The sequence below is a fragment of the Carcharhinus amblyrhynchos genome, chromosome 22 (assembly GCF_965287045.1).
Source record: "Carcharhinus amblyrhynchos chromosome 22, sCarAmb.v2.hapA, whole genome shotgun sequence".
NCBI classification, from domain to species: Eukaryota; Metazoa; Chordata; class Chondrichthyes; order Carcharhiniformes; family Carcharhinidae; genus Carcharhinus; species Carcharhinus amblyrhynchos.
This window is the reverse complement of record NC_137345.1, coordinates 11706055-11716497: the sequence shown is the minus strand read 5'-3', so window position 1 is coordinate 11716497 and position 10443 is coordinate 11706055. Positions and strand designations below refer to the sequence as shown.

General features: G+C 64.3%; 1 protein-coding gene across 2 annotated transcripts in view; it reads left to right on the top strand.

Annotated features, from left to right (window-relative positions):
- The first annotated feature begins 288 nt into the window (after nt 1–288).
- Nucleotides 289–10443, top strand: part of LOC145356894 (solute carrier family 45 member 3) — a 162464-nt gene continuing 152309 nt past the window's right edge. Inside the window, exon 1 of one of the 2 annotated variants that reach the window (XM_080209875.1) lies at nt 289–339. The gene's annotated coding sequence lies outside the window, so the exon portion shown is untranslated. Of the gene's footprint in view, nt 401–10443 lie in introns of both variants that reach the window. The other variant, XM_080209874.1, reaches the window with a different exon arrangement.

Sequence of the window (10443 nt, the reverse complement as noted above, 5' to 3'; positions counted from 1 at the left end):
TTTAAAAAAGTCAGTGAGACATTTGCCTCTTTATTTTTTTGGGGGGGGGGTAAGGTGGGGGTATGTGAGTATATTGTTTGTGGTTGAGTTTTGACACCTGTGACAAGCACCAGAGAAGTGGCAGTGAAATTGGCAAGTGGTTTGCAGCGCTGGGGAGACTCACTCATTGAAACCTACAGCTCTTGTCAATTTCTCTCTTCCTTCCTTCCTTCCGCCTTCAGTGCGCAGGCTCAGGCCTCCTCTGATGGGTTTACATTTTTTCCAGGCTGGACTCAGTTTCGTTGCTGTGGCGGCTCCGAGAAGGAAGGAGGAGAAGGAGAAGGAGATTCGCGACTGACGGTACAAACCCCACACATCACCTGTAGTGCCATCCTTGCATTGGAGTGGCCGGGGGTACGCAGTGAGTGCCTTTCTCTGTGTCCTTTCTGTGGATGTGTGTCTTTTCAAAGTGATTATCTGTACGTTTCCCCATCCACGTTATTTCTTTTTAAAAGGTGAACACATCTTCAAAAAAGAAGCCATTCAAACCTTTTAAAGTCCAGCCCTTCTAAAACTTTCTCTGAAACTTTTTTAAAAGTTTGTTGTGGAGTCGGGGTTGGGGGGGGGAGGTTAGTTTTTCAGGAGGGTGCTGCTGGAGGAATGTTAGCGAGAGAGGGGCTCGTACTGTTTTTTAACGTGACGTTAGGCTTTGAAAACAAAAGCTCCTGATGTGTGCTGGGGACTCCGGATTTCAGAAGAATCACCCTCAGAGAGGGGGGCTGAGTTGGACTGCGGGTTTGCCCCAGGCTTGCTCCCCCCCCTGTTCAGAGTCCACTTTATTCGGTTCGGGGTTAAAAACCTAGCTAGTATGAATCGTGTTGATTGGGTGACATATCGTCCGTAGCCACCCCCTTCTCTCTCCTCTCCTTTCCTCACATCTTTCTTTCCTATCTCTATTCTCTTCCCCTTTATATCTTAAGTGTTTTGGGGCTGCAGTCACTTTAGTGTGGCGAGCGAATGTCATTTAAAACTTTGCTTTAAAAAAATAAGGGGGCTGGGAAACCAGATTGTCTTAACCAAGCTTACAAGTTTATGGAGACACAAGGAAGCTACAAGCCCTTGTCCCAGTGGTAGCACAGTGGTTAGCACTGCTGTCTCACAGAGCCAAGGACCTGGGTTTGGTTCCCAGCTTGAGTCACCGTCTGTGCGGAGTCAGCATGTTCTCCCCATATCTATGTGGGTTTCCTCCGGGTACTCTGGTTTCCTCCCATAGTCTGAAAGATGAGCTGGTTAGGTGAATTGGCCATGCTAAGTTCTCCCTCAGTGTACCCGAACAGGCGCCAGAGTGTGGCGATGAGGGGATTTTTGCAGTACCTTCCTTGCAGCGTTAACATAAGCCTACTTGTGACACTAATAAATAAACTTTAGATCATTGTTGCCTATGCCCTAAATGAGAAAATACTTCTGCCTGTTTCCAATTTGTGGAGGTGTTTTGTTGCTGTGACTGAGGTTGGATATCAGCATAGCGCAGAGCTGTCGCTGAGGATGCTGTTTGTGTAAAGGGCTGATAAGGTGTAGTACGGGTTCCATTAGCAGATTGACAAATTGAGAGTATTCAACATACTCATTGGTATAACTGCATCCCTGAGTGAGGACTGTGAATACTTCTTAGGGACTATAATACAGTGGCGCAGTGGTTAGCATTGCTGCCTCACAGTGCCAGGGACCCATTAAGGACAACATTAAGTTGACCTTTCTCTACACCCTAGCTATGACCATAACACTACATTCTCCAATCTCTCCTTTCTTTCTCTATGTACGGTATGCTTTGAGTGTGCGCAAAAAATACAATACTTTTCACTGTATACTAAGACATGTGATAATACTCCAAATAATATAAATCCGGGTTCAATTCCTGGCTTGGGCCACCAACTTGGTTGACTTGGGTCTGTGCAGAGTGTGCATGCTCTCCCCATGTTTGTGTGGGTTTTCTTCCATAGTCCGAAAGACGTGCTGGTCAGATGCATTGGCCAATCTAAATTCTGCCTTGGTGTACCTGAATAGGCGCCAGAGTGTAACGTCTAGGGGATTTGCACAGTAACTTCATTGCAAAGTTAATGTAAGCCTACTTGTGACACTCGCAAAAAAAAACTTTAATAAAATACATTTTACAGCCTCGCCTGTCCGAAAACCATTAAATTCTGCCCAAGGTCAACGTACCTTTCCATGGTCCGCCCCTTCCCCTCTCCGATTCCCATGGCAGGAGGAATGGTAAAATTCTGGCTGCACCAGTACTTAACTGGCTGCATTGAAGAGAACGATAAAAAGGTCCCAGGTTCCATTTGGGGAGTGTGTTGGGTTAGCTAATCGCACCATGGACAATGATGACTCTTTTACAAATTACTTCTTTGGTATTTCTTGGGGCAGTGTTAATTATCAGCCATCGTACCCACTCCTGATCACTATCCAGTGAGCACTGGAAGGAATAGACACTGGAGGAGGAGGAGGAGGACAAGTTAGTTTGATCACAGTGCTCTCCCACCCTTGTCATTCCACCCACTGAGTGGGTCAAACAGCCCACTGACAGTCACCATCTGGGATTGGATCATATCGATGATGCTGAAACATCACGGTCACTTGTGGAGTTGTGTGACGGTCGGAATTGTCACCTCAACAGGGAAGGGAAGCTTTCATTTTATAGCACCTTTCACTGGCTCAGGATGCCCAAAAATGTTTTGCCGCTTGTGCACAGCAAGCTCCCACAGACAACAATGTAACAATGATCAGACTATCTAATTCAGTGATGTTCGTTGACAGGTAGGTATTGGCCAGGAAGGAAACAGGGAAGGAAATGCATTGCACAGATTTAGACTGTGTTAGATGATAGCCAGAATGAGGCCAGTCTGTCCATCGTACCCTGTGCTGACCTTTCGGTACAGCTATCTGTCTAGTTACATAGCCCTGCAAATTTTTCCACTTCAAGTATTTGTCAGTTCCCTCTTGAAAGTTTGATTGAGTTTATTTTCACTGCCGTTACATTGTGCAAGTGTTGGTTTTGTCCAATTACCCTAAACTTGTGTCCTCTGGTTACTAAATTTTTCACCCATTGGGAAGAGTTTCTCCTTTTTTTGTATACCCCCTCTCTAACCAAACACTTAATTCTTAACACCTCTATCAAATCTCCTCTTAACCTTGGAGCTCTCGGCAGAACAGTTTTTCTTGTGTCTCCATGTAACTGAAATTGTCCATTTTTCCTGGAATTGTTCTGGTAAATCTCCTCTGCATTTTCTCTAAGTTCTATACATCCTTCCCAAAACATGATGCCAAGAGTTGGCCGCAATAGTCCAGCTGGGGCTGAACCAGCAGTTAATGAACCTGATGTTTTATCTTCCTGTTCCACAGCTTTGTTTGTAATGGCAGGGATGATGTTGGCCATTTTAAACAGCATTTCCAATGTACCCTGCCTTTGGCAAAGACTTGTGTGTAGACCACCACCTCACCCCTACAACCCCTGTGTCTCTGCACCAGCTTTCTAACTGTACCATTTTGTTTTTATTACTCCTCATCATTCTGCCGACCAGAGTGAATCGGTTCACACTTCTCTGCGTTAAGCTTCATCTGCCGTATGTCATTGAGTACCTGAACCGTGCTTCCTGCCTCCACAAGATTACTGGTATTTTCCCAGTAAATATTAGGAATTTCCTTCCCTCTCTTTGCTCAACACACAGCACCGTAATAGCTCCTTCATTTCAACTAAATTGATCTTTGAACTCATCAACCCTTTTCTCATACTGTAACATTATCTTACATCAACATTGCCTCCCACAACCCCTATTTTCCAGTTCTCTCCAAACCTCCCTTTCTGCCCCCATGCCCACACCCTACACCCCCTCTCCCTCCCCCCCCACACCCCACCCCTCCCCCCCCCCGCACCCCACCCCTCCCCCCCCGCACCCCACCCCTCCCCCCCCGCACCCCACCCCTCCCCCCCCCGCACCCCTCCCCTCCCCTCCCCCCACGCCCCGCCCCTCCCCTCCCCTCCCCCCACGCCCCGCCCCTCCCCTCCCCTCCCCCCACGCCCCTCCCCTCCCCTCCCCCCCGCACCCCTCCCCTCCCCTCACGCCCCTCCCCTCCCCTCCCCCCACGCCCCTCCCCTCCCCTCCCCCCACGCCCCTCCCCCCTCCCCTCCCCTCCCCCCTCCCCTCCCCTCCCCTCCCCTCCCCCCCACGCCCCGCCCCTCCCCTCCCCCCCACGCCCCGCCCCTCCCCTCCCCCCCACGCCCCGCCCCTCCCCTCCCCCCCACGCCCCGCCCCTCCCCTCCCCCCCACGCCCCGCCCCTCCCCTCCCCTCCCCCCCACGCCCCGCCCCTCCCCTCCCCCCCACGCCCCGCCCCTCCCCTCCCCCCCACGCCCCGCCCCGCCCCTCCCCCCCACGCCCCGCCCCTCCCCTCCCCCCCACGCCCCTCCCCTTCCCCCCACGCCCCGCCCCTCCCCCCCCGCACTCCTCCCCTCCCCCCATGCCCCGCCCCGCCCCTCCCCTCCCCCCCACGCCCCGCCCCTCCCCTCCCCCCCACGCCCCGCCCCTCCCCTCCCCTCCGCACCCCACCCCACCCCCCCGCACCCCACCCCTCCCCTCCCCCCCCGCACCCCTCCCCTCCCCCCCCGCACCCCTCCCCTCCCCCCACGCCCCGCCCCTCCCCTCCCCTCCCCCCCACGCCCTGCCCCTCCCCTCCCCCCCACGCCCCTCCCCTCCCCTCCCCCCACGCCCCGCCCCTCCCCCCCGCGCCCCTCCCCTCCCCTCCCCCCCGCGCCCCTCCCCTCCCCTCCCCCCGCGCCCCTCCCCTCCCCTCCCCCCCGCGCCCCTCCCCTCCCCTCCCCCCCGCGCCCCTCCCCTCCCCTCCCCCCCGCGCCCCTCCCCTCCCCTCCCCCCCGCGCCCCTCCCCTCCCCTCCCCCCCGCGCCCCTCCCCTCCCCTCCCCCCCGCGCCCCTCCCCTCCCCTCCCCCCCGCGCCCCTCCCCTCCCCTCCCCCCCGCGCCCCTCCCCTCCCCTCCCCCCGCGCCCCTCCCCTCCCCTCCCCCCCGCGCCCCTCCCCTCCCCTCCCCCCCGCGCCCCTCCCCTCCCCTCCCCCCCCGCGCCCCTCCCCTCCCCTCCCCCCCGCGCCCCTCCCCTCCCCTCCCCCCCACGCCCCTCCCCTCCCCCCACGCCCCTCCCCTCCCCCCACGCCCCTCCCCTCACACCCCTCCCCTCCCCTCCCCCCTCCTCCCCCCTCCCCTCCCCTCCCCCCTCCCCTCCCCTCCCCCCCACGCCCCGCCCCTCCCCTCCCCCCACGCCCCGCCCCTCCCCCCACGCCCCGCCCCTCCCCTCCCCCCACGCCCCGCCCCTCCCCTCCCCCCACGCCCCGCCCCTCCCCTCCCCCCCACGCCCCGCCCCTCCCCTCCCCCCACGCCCCGCCCCTCCCCTCCCCCCCACGCCCCGCCCCTCCCCTCCCCCCCACGCCCCGCCCCTCCCCTCCCCTCCCCTCCCCTCCCCCCACGCCCCGCCCCCCCAAGCCCCGCCCCTCCCCTCCCCCCCCACGCCCCGCCCCTCCCCTCCCCCCCACGCCCCGCCCCTCCCCTTCCCCCCACGCCCCGCCCCTCCCCTTCCCCCCACGCCCCGCCCCTCCCCTTCCCCCCACGCCCCGCCCCTCCCCTTCCCCCCACGCCCCGCCCCTCCCCTTCCCCCCACGCCCCGCCCCTCCCCTTCCCCCCCACGCCCCGCCCCTCCCCTTCCCCCCACGCCCCGCCCCTCCCCTTCCCCCCACGCCCCGCCCCTCCCCTTCCCCCCACGCCCCGCCCCTCCCCTTCCCCCCACGCCCCGCCCCTCCCCTTCCCCCCACGCCCCGCCCCTCCCCTTCCCCCCACGCCCCGCCCCTCCCCTTCCCCCCACGCCCCGCCCCTCCCCTTCCCCCCACGCCCCGCCCCTCCCCTTCCCCCCACGCCCCGCCCCTCCCCTTCCCCCCACGCCCCGCCCCTCCCCTTCCCCCACGCCCCGCCCCTCCCCTTCCCCCCACGCCCCGCCCCTCCCCTTCCCCCCACGCCCCGCCCCTCCCCTTCCCCCCACGCCCCGCCCCTCCCCTTCCCCCCACGCCCCGCCCCTCCCCTTCCCCCCACGCCCCGCCCCTCCCCTTCCCCCCACGCCCCGCCCCTCCCCTTCCCCCCACGCCCCGCCCCTCCCCTTCCCCCCACGCCCCGCCCCTCCCCTTCCCCCCACGCCCCGCCCCTCCCCTTCCCCCCACGCCCCGCCCCTCCCCTTCCCCCCACGCCCCGCCCCTCCCCTTCCCCCCACGCCCCGCCCCTCCCCTTCCCCCCACGCCCCGCCCCTCCCCTTCCCCCCACGCCCCGCCCCTCCCCTTCCCTCTCCACGCCCCGCCCCTCCCCTTCCCTCTCCACGCCCCGCCCCTCCCCACGCCCCGCCCCTCCCCTCCCCTCCCCACACGCCTCGCCCCTCCCCTCCCCTCCCCCCCACGCCCCGCCCCTCCCCTCCCCCCCACGCCCCGCCCCTCCCCTCCCCCCCACGCCCCGCCCCTCCCCTCCCCCCCACGCCCCGCCCCTCCCCTCCCCCCCACGCCCCGCCCCTCCCCTCCCCCCCACGCCCCGCCCCTCCCCTCCCCCCCACGCCCCGCCCCTCCCCTCCCCCCCACGCCCCGCCCCTCCCCTCCCCCCCCGCCCCGCCCCTCCCCTCCCCCCCCACGCCCCGCCCCTCCCCTCCCCCCCACGCCCCGCCCCTCCCCTCCCCCCCACGCCCCGCCCCTCCCCTCCCCCCCACGCCCCGCCCCGCCCCTCCCCTCCCCTCCCCTCCCCCCACGCCCCGCCCCTCCCCTCCCCTCCCCTCCCCCCCTCCCCCCACGCCCCGCCCCTCCCCTCCCCCCTCCCCTCCCCCCCTCCCCTCCCCCCCACGCCACTCCCCTCCCCTCCCCCCGCCCCTCCCCTCCCCCCCACGCCCCGCCCCTCCCCTCCCCCCCACGCCCCGCCCCTCCCCTCCCCCCCACGCCCCGCCCCTCCCCTCCCCCCCACGCCCCGCCCCTCCCCTCCCCCCCACGCCCCGCCCCTCCCCTCCCCCCCACGCCCCGCCCCTCCCCTCCCCCCCACGCCCCGCCCCTCCCCTCCCCCCACGCCCCGCCCCTCCCCTCCCCCCCACGCCCCGCCCCTCCCCTCCCCCCACGCCCCGCCCCTCCCCTCCCCCACGCCCCGCCCCTCCCCTCCCCCCACGCCCCGCCCCTCCCCCCACGCCCCGCCCCGCCCCTCCCCCCACGCCCCGCCCCTCCCCTCCCCCCACGCCCCGCCCCTCCCCTCCCCCCCAGCCGCCCCCCCCTCCCCGCCCCGCCCCTCCCCTCCCCCCCACGCCCCGCCCCTCCCCTCCCCCCCACGCCCCGCCCCTCCCCTCCCCCCCACGCCCCGCCCCTCCCCTCCCCCCCACGCCCCGCCCCTCCCCTCCCCCCCACGCCCCGCCCCTCCCCTCCCCCCCACGCCCCGCCCCTCCCCTCCCCCCCACGCCCCGCCCCTCCCCTCCCCCCCACGCCCCGCCCCTCCCCTCCCCCCGCGCCCCGCCCCTCCCCTCCCCCCGCGCCCCGCCCCTCCCCTCCCCCCGCGCCCCTCCCCTCCCCTCCCCCCGCGCCCCTCCCCTCCCCTCCCCCCGCGCCCCTCCCCTCCCCCCCCGCCCCACCCCTCCCCCCCGCCCCTCCCCTCCCCCCGCGCCCCGCCCCTCCCCTCCCCCCGCGCCCCGCCCCTCCCCTCCCCCCGCGCCCCTCCCCTCCCCTCCCCCCGCGCCCCTCCCCTCCCCCCCCGCCCCACCCCTCCCCCCCCGCACCCCACCCCCCCCACCCATCCCCCCCCGCACCCCTCCCCTCCCCTCCCCCCCACGCCCCGCCCCTCCCCTCCCCTCCCCCCCACGCCCCGCCCCTCCCCTCCCCTCCCCCCGCACCCCTCCCCCCCCGCACCCCACCCCACCCCTCCCCCCCCGCACCCCGCCCCTCCCCCCCGCGCCCCGCCCCTCCCCTCCCCCCCACGCCCCGCCCCTCCCCTCCCCCCGCGCCCCGCCCCTCCCCTCCCCCCGCGCCCCTCCCCTCCCCTCCCCCCGCGCCCCTCCCCTCCCCCCCCGCCCCACCCCTCCCCCCCCGCACCCCACCCCCCCCACCCATCCCCCCCCGCACCCCTCCCCTCCCCTCCCCCCCACGCCCCGCCCCTCCCCTCCCCTCCCCCCCACGCCCCGCCCCTCCCCTCCCCTCCCCCCGCACCCCTCCCCCCCCGCACCCCACCCCACCCCTCCCCCCCCGCACCCCGCCCCTCCCCCCCGCACCCCGCCCCTCCCCTCCCCCCCACGCCCGCCCCTCCCCTCCCCTCCCCTCCCCCCACACCCCGCCCCTCCCCTCCCCTCCCCTCCCCCCACGCCCCGCCCCTCCCCTCCCCTCCTCCCCTCCCCGCCCCTCCCCTCCTCCCCTCCCCCCCACGCCCCTCCCCTCCCCTCCCCCCCCCACGCCCCGCCCCTCCCCTCCCCCCCACGCCCCGCCCCTCCCCTCCCCCCACGCCCCGCCCCTCCCCTCCCCCCCACGCCCCGCCCTGCCCCTCCCCTCCCCTCCCCCCCCACGCCCCGCCCCTCCCCGCCCCTCCCCTCCCCTCCCCTCCCCTCCCCTCCCCTCCCCTCCCCTCCCCCGTACACCTCTCCCTGTTTCACGAATACCTCACAGTTGGGATCCATTCTTCCTCGTATTTTGAGCCTGGTCTCCATTATTGTGTCTGTGTCATTATTCCATTGTGGCTACAGTCCCCAGCCTGATTTACCTTGCTCCTTCCTTGTACGCTTATGCACTCTGAACTTGACTTCATCTGCCTTGCATTCGCCCTGCCCTACCCGGCCCTTCTATTTATCAACTAGCCTTCATTCTGTTTATATCTTCCATTTGCTCTGCACCTTGCGTCTCCTCTCTGCTCCTTCATCCTGTGCCCCTCCCCCACACTCCATTATGATTTTAAACCCTCCCCCACTGCCTTCCTTCACCTCCCTGTGAAGATATTGGTCTAAGCCTCATTGAGATCTGCCTTTTTCTGAAGTGTCAATTTACTCTTGTTTTTCTAGGAACTAACCCTACCTGAAAATTGACTTCAAACCACAGATAGCGAGGGGGATTGAATATAAAAGTAGGGAGGTCTTGCTGCAGCTGTATAGGGCATTGGTGAGGCCGCAGCTGGAGTACTGTGTGCAGTTTTGGGCGCCGCACCTGCGCAAGGATATTTTGGCCCTGGAGGGAGTGCAGAGGAGGTTTACTAGGCTGATACCGGAGTTGAGGGGATTGAGCTATGAGGAGAGGCTGAATAAACTAGGCTTGTACTCGTTAGAGTTTAGAAGAATGAGGGGAGATCTCATTGAGACGTATAAGATGATGAATGGGATGGATAGGATAGAGGTGGAGAGACTCTTCCCGCTCAAAAAAGACAGTAGGACTAGGGGGCACAGCCTCAAGATAAAGGGGAGGCGGTTTAGAACGGAGTTGAGGAGGAACTTCTTCACTCAAAGGGTGGTGAATCTCTGGAATTCTCTGCCCGTTGAAGTGGTGGAGGCTGCCTCGCTAAATATTTTTAAGAAGCAGGTTGATGGGTTCTTGATAAGAGAGGGGATTAAGGGTTATGGGGAGAGGGCGGGAAAGTGGAACTGAGCCACAACAGATCAGCCATGATCTTATTGAATGGCGGGGCAGGCTCGAAGGGCTAGATGGCCTACTCCTGCTCCTATTTCTTATGTTCTTATATTTACAGCAGTGAATGATGCCATTCAACCCATAGTGGCTGAACTGGCCCTTTCCTACAGTAGTTCACCATCATGCTCTTTTCTCATAACATTGCATAGGAACGTAGGAGCAGAAGTAGGCAGTTTAGGCCTTCGAGCCTACTCTGCTATCCAAACAGATCATGGCTAATCTCTCCCTGGCCTTAAATCCACCTCCTTACCTACTCCCCATATCCCTTTTACCCATTTGGCAATTGGAAATGTATCTATTGTCTTCCTGAATTCAATGGTTCAGATTCCACCGTGCTATGGGGGCAGCGAGTTCCACAAATTCACCACCCTCTGCGTGTAGTAGTTCCTCCTCATCTCGGTTTTAAATCTCCCACCTCTCAAACTATACTCAGTGACCTCTTGTTCCAGATCACCCCATAAGAGGAAACATTTGGTCTACGTTTAATCTATCAGATCCTTTAATAAATTTTATATACCTCTGCTGCAAACCTTTATCTCTCTCTGAATGATTGAATGGCCCCTGCTTCAAGTACTCGCTGTGGCAAAGCCACAATAATGAGTAACTCTCCAAAGAAATTAATCCTTTCATTCAATCTTAGCGTGAAAAAGACTTTCCCTCCCTACTAATGTCCCAACTGGAGAAAATATCATCCTGGTCACCTGTCAAATTCCTTCATAATTTTAAGAACCCTGC